The sequence below is a fragment of the Equus przewalskii genome, chromosome 18 (genome assembly GCF_037783145.1).
Source record: "Equus przewalskii isolate Varuska chromosome 18, EquPr2, whole genome shotgun sequence".
In the NCBI taxonomy this organism is placed as follows: domain Eukaryota; kingdom Metazoa; phylum Chordata; class Mammalia; order Perissodactyla; family Equidae; genus Equus; species Equus przewalskii.
The window spans coordinates 26,960,031-26,965,998 of record NC_091848.1 but is presented as its reverse complement, the minus strand read 5'-3'; the positions used below and the strand labels follow the sequence as shown (position 1 = coordinate 26,965,998).

General features: G+C 44.4%; 1 long non-coding RNA gene across 1 annotated transcript; it reads right to left on the bottom strand.

The window, feature by feature from the left end:
• Positions 1–258: 258 nt before the first annotated feature.
• Positions 259–5,718, bottom strand: LOC139077109 (uncharacterized). The gene is made up of 2 exons (XR_011529403.1): positions 3,298–5,718; positions 259–2,431 (listed from the first exon to the last, which is right to left on the bottom strand). It is a non-coding gene; the product is annotated as an uncharacterized lncRNA (long non-coding RNA).
• Positions 5,719–5,968: the final 250 nt, after the last annotated feature.

The window sequence follows — 5,968 nt, the reverse complement described above, 5'->3', positions numbered from 1 at the left end:
TTTGTTGGTATTGCACATAAAAATGTAGGAAAACTTGCTTAGATTTGTAAACTCCCTTGCTTAAAGAGTTTAGTTTTCAATATAAATCCAATCACCAGGTATCTAGTTTTCTAATTTTTTCAAATGACTAGTCATTTGTGAGCAGTGTATCTATGCCTAATGATGCCCTGGATGTCACAAAGAGAGACTAATAAAGTAATAAGTGGTGGTTTGGAAGCAACTCATCATACACGAAGAACACAACACAAACAAATCCCCTTTTGTCTTTATCCTTTAGGTTTAATTTTATTAGTTGTCATGTCTCTTTGAGTTATAATTTACATACCATGAAATTCACCCATTATAAGTGTACAGTTGGATGATTTTTAGAAAATTTATACAGCTTTGCAACCATGACCACAGTTGTAGAACACTGCCGTCACCTGACAAAATTCCCTCACGCCTGTTAGCAGCTTTACAGCCCAAGGGACCCTCTGATTTGCTTTTGGTCTCTAGTGTTTTGCCTTTTCTAGAAATTTCATGCAAATGGGAACACAAAATATTTAGTCTTTCATATCTGACTTCTTTCACTTAGCATAACGTTTGTGAGGATTATCCCTGTTGTTACATATACGAGTAGTTCAAACCTTAGTTTTGCTCTTAGATTTCAGTCTATGATCCACTTTTTAATTCATTTTTGTGTATGCTGTGAAGTAAGGGTCTAAGTTTATGTATTTTTGTATGTGCGTATTTTTGCATATGGATATCCAATTGTGCCACCACCACTTTAAAGGCTGTCTTTCTCCATTGAATTGTCTGGGCATCTTTGTTGGAAATCAATTGACCATAAATGTGTGGGTTTATTTCTAAACTCTGTCTTCTGTTCCATTGATGAACATGTTTCTCCTTGTAGGAAGGGTGAGTAATGATTTGCGAAAATTTTGTTTCAGTTATATTTACTAGGTTGCTGTATAAAATGTGTTTATTGTGGCAAGAACATTCTCTTGAAAAATATTTATCTAGGCAGTGCCAGATAATATTCACAATAAGACACAAAAAGAAGGATCCTAAAATAGGCTATCGGGATCCACAAGGATTGTGGAACAGAGTATAGACTCATTCTTCTCAGAAGGGGAAACTGAGGCTCAAGGGGAGGAAGTAACTTATCCAAGATTATGCCCAGATCCAAACCCAGGTGCCCTTCCTGGAAGCCCCCATATTCTTGCTGCACCACCTGTCCCTCCCTGCTCTTTAGCACCTCCTTAAACTTTCTCCACCTCTCGCTGCATTAGCGCTGTCCTGCTGACAGCAGCTGGCAGAGCCCACGAAGACACACAGCTGGGCAGGAGTCCCAGGCGCACAGCCCACTGGTGCTCTTATCTTCTCCCAAATCCTCAACCTCCCCTTTAAGACTCACCATAAACAATCTCCCCCAAACACTGCATTGCCCCCCCACCCTACCCCCAGGCGGGTCTGGCCCCAGATGACTGTTCCCTGGCCTCCTGCCCCTCCCTCTTCAGGGACAGTGGAGTTGGCTTCTCTTCAGGGACTCTTCTCAGAATGGAAAACAGAAAGCAGCACCATCAACTTCAAAAGGCTCTTACACAACGGCGGCATCTTACTGAGAATCATGTAAATAACCCGGAACATACGGATTGAATTTCGGTCAACTTACCCAGGAATGTAGTAAGTCAGGGGGTGGATAAAGGCTGCCCCTGGGCCCAGGCACTCAGATCACTCCAAAGAGTCATCTGCCCACTGTAGGGAGCTCTCCTGTCCCTCTCCACTTCCAGGGACTCCTACCCTTAGCAAGGCACAGGCACACTTGACTCCGTCCCTGACAGGCTGCGCTCCGTCATGATGGCAGTGTCCCAGGCAGCTCCCCGTCCCCTTCCTTCAGAAGAAGACGATGCTTTCAACCCAGCAAACGGGGCAGAATGTGTGCTCATTACTTCATTCATTCATCCACTCATTCAACTGGTATTTATTGAACACTGTGTGGGGTACGAGGGGGATAGGAAAATAACAGTCAACAAGACAGCACAGTCCTGCTTTCATGTCTAGTGAGAGAACTCCAAGTTATCTGAGTTTTCGAATAGAAGTAAGTTCCCAGCACTGGCAGTGTTCAAGCAGAAGCTTATAGAGACTCAAGCATCCAGTGGAGAGTTGGGTGGCTGACCTCCAGGACCCCTCCCAAGTACAAAGTTCCATGAAGTTCGAAGTTCCTGGAACTGTGTCGCTGCTCCCCTCCTGCCTCCTGCCTGCACGGTGCTCTGGGAAGCTTTGGTTGGAAGGCATGAGCACTCCCCAGAGAAGCAACAGTGGGTCCAGAAAGAGCAGATGCCCATCTTTCCTGCTGAGAAAACCGTTATCATTCTTATTTCTTTCTATTTTCTCTCTTCTCTTTACCCTCAGAAGACAGCTGAGAACTTCCTCTCGAGTGAGGATGAACCTGAAGAATAAAACAAAAACAGCTAAACAAACATAAAAGTTCTAATAAAATATTCCCATTGGGAAAGCTGCAGAAAAGATACATGAGAACTCTCTGTATTATTTCTTATAACTGAATGCAAATCTACAATTACCTCAAAATAAAAGGTTTAATTAAACCCCCTAAAAGTTGTTGATAATTCGATGGTGAATACCTAACATGTTACCTTTAGGGGAAGAGAGTGAGAGATGTAAGGAAAATCTATACTATTTTTCCAACTTTTCTGTAGATCTGTAATTGCTCCAAAATAAAAAGTTTAAAAACAATTTTTAAAAACACAAGAAACTGCTCACTGATAGAGAGGGAACCAGAGCACTGGATTAGGAATTAGTAGACACTGACTTTCTATGTGACTTTGGGCAAGTCCTTTCTCCTCTCTGACCGTCAGTTTCCCCATCTTTAAGATGAAGGTGTTTGACAAGACGATCTTCATCTAGTGTCCTATCCCACCCGTGGCCTGATCTGTGGTCCTATATCTTTATCACTCTCACCTGCTCTTCACCCTTTTCCCAACCCAACTTCTCAGATTCCCCATCTGCAATGTAACGACAAACAACATTCACTTCAAAAAATTGTTAAATTAAAAATGAAACAGTGGATGCCAAGCGCCTAGGGCATAGTAGATACTCAGTAAGCAGTAAGCGTGGGGTCCCTGCCCCTTTGCCCCTTTGACCCTTCTTTCCCACAGAGCAGAGCTCCTCTCTTAGTTCCTCCACCCCTCCCCCACCCCACCCCTTCTACTGGGAGCAAGCCGCAGCCTTTAACAAAAACTTGGGAGGTTGTCACTGTGCTAGGCAAGAGGCAAAGTGGAATGCTCATGTCCTCACCTTTCTTTTCCGTTGTTTCACCGGAACAGTGGGTTTCACACTTTGAGTGCATCTGAATTGCCTGGGGAAGCACAGATGGCTGGGCCCCACGCACCGCGTTCTCATTCAGTAGGTCTAGTGCAGACTTCAGAGAATGTGCGACTCCAGCAAGCTCTCGGGTGATAATGCTGCTAACCTGGCTTCTCTGCAAGCTAAGAGGACACCCACACACCCCATGTTTCAGAGGAAAAGCAGACGTTCCAGGGAGCTTGGCCCCCAGGGCTGGAGCCAAGGAGGAGAAGGAGTTGCAGGCCTGGGGGGACTGTGACATTTAGGAGGGGGTCTGGGAGATCAGAGCAGGGACCACTCCCACAGAGGAGTAGAGGGAGGAATCACCCCAGCTTTTCCTCTTTTTTCTCCCTTCCCACCCAAAATGAGGCAGTGCCCCACCCTCCCCATCCCTCAACCGCCATCCATCAACTCCCCCCAACCCCCCGCACTCCTCACCCCCACCCCTAGGAAGGCTCCAGAGCCAGATGAGGTTGGGCTCAGGCTGAAGTACTGACTGCGAGGGCAGAGAAAGGGAAGGAAAACAGTGGAGGAAAAGTTCCAAGGCCCAGGACACACAAGCTGGGCGGGAAGTGGAAATTGAGTCAATTCCAGACTGGTTTGTTGGGGAAATGTTCCTGGGTGGTTTGGGAGAAGTGCGTAAATAGGAGCTTGCATGTGGGTGTGTCTGTCAACACCATGTGCTCCAGTGGAAAGTGAGGCAGAAGATGAAGAAGAGCTAACTTACTAAGTTTCTTAAGTAAGTGCTCTGCCATGGACTAAGCACTGAACACATTTCATCTTCATGGTGTAGGCATCGTCCCTCTTCACACGTAGGAACCCACACAGGCTAACACCCGATGTCGGACCCTGGACTCTCTGCTGGTCAGTACTGCCTCATGACCTTCCAGATCTGTCACCCCCTACAAGCTGTGTGGCTTTGACCCAATCAATTTTTCTGAACCCGAGTTTCTCTGCTGGTAAAAAAGTTGATGTTAAGTACTCCCAGGAAGGTTTTGAGTACAAATAAAACAGCGAGGTGAAATGCAGGCTGTGGTGTGCACTCAACCACCCACCTAAAGGTTAACAGCAATGACCATGGCCTCTGACTTTCATGAGGGTAGCCACTTAGAGGTCTTATGTTTGGTTCTGGGCACCACTGGGTTGACATTTTCATACTGTTTTAAATAAAATCATTACTCACTGGTGCAACCAATGTTTTATTATTACTAATTCCAAAACCATTGCACCATGGAGCCAGAGTTTAAAGAGAATTTAATTGTAGACCAAAACATGCCCAGTAGCTATGCCTGTTTTTATAAATAATTCCTGTTCTAAATTCTCACTTGGTGCAAAAAGCTTTTTTGGTGTATTTCATTTTTCAGTGTGTGGTATATAACGTTTTCATTGTATCCGTGTGCAGAATCTTGAAATATTCAGAAAAATAACAACAGCAATAATATTCCTCATTTTTATAGCACCAAATGGTAAGCTGAAGAGCAAATTATGTCCCTTCATTATAGACAAGAAAACAGGCCCAGGCACGGGATGCTCAAGTTCTTAGAGCTGTGTCCATCCATCCAGGTGGCGCGGGTGCAGACGCAGTGCCCTTTGTTGTATACCATGCTACTTGCACAGAACATGTGAAAAAAAGAGTGTGCCACTCTACCCAATATCATCCATCCAGCCCCATCTTCACTCAACCAGCTGTCTTTTCATTAGTGTGTATCAGCCATACACTGGGAAATGCCCCCTTAGAACTAAGACTATGCTTGGAAGGGTCTTGGAGATTGTCTAAGGATTAACATGAAGTATAAAAGTTCTGCAAAGTCAAGAGCATGGCTTAAGATCACACTGCCAGAAGGGGCTGGGAGCCTCCCCAACCATTCTCAATGCACAGAGCTCTGAAGAAGCGGTGTTTATCCAGTCAGCCCCATTGCACCATGGAGCCAGAGTTTAAAGAGAATTTAATTGTAGATGCAATTATCAACTGTTGGAGCTAAACAGGATCCTAAATAATGTATTTATTTTTCAAATGGGGATATTGAAGTTCAAAGACCAAATGTGACTTGTCCAAAGCCACATACATTTCATTTTGACAACGATAAGAATTAGTAACCACGATTTCAATTTAAGAATTAAACCATACACCAGGCACAGTGCTAAGAGATTTTCATGTAATGTCTCATATAATGCTCACAACAGAGGAGGAATGGAGGGGAGGAGACAAAAGTTCTTCCCCAAGGTCAAATATCCAGAGAGTAACAGTCTGGATTCACAGCCAAGTCTGTCTGACTTCTTGTCTCCAACTCTATGTACTACGGCCTCTTGTGACATTGTGATGTATTATAAGAAATATGTATTTGGTCTTTATCCTTATTTCTGGTACAGAACTCCTAAAACGCTTGGAATTTCCTCAGCAACCAGAAAGATAAAGATGCTTTTTTGTTATGTTAATGAGGTGACTTTTGGATCCTCCCTAAGATGGGAGCTAGTTGCCAGGGGAACCAACTAGGTGATTAGAGGGTTGGAACTTTCTGTCCCACCTCCTGACTTCCAGGGAGGGAAAAGGGGCTAGAGGTTGAATCAATCACCAGTGGCCAATGATTTAATTAATGGTGCCTATTCAATGAGGCCTCCATAA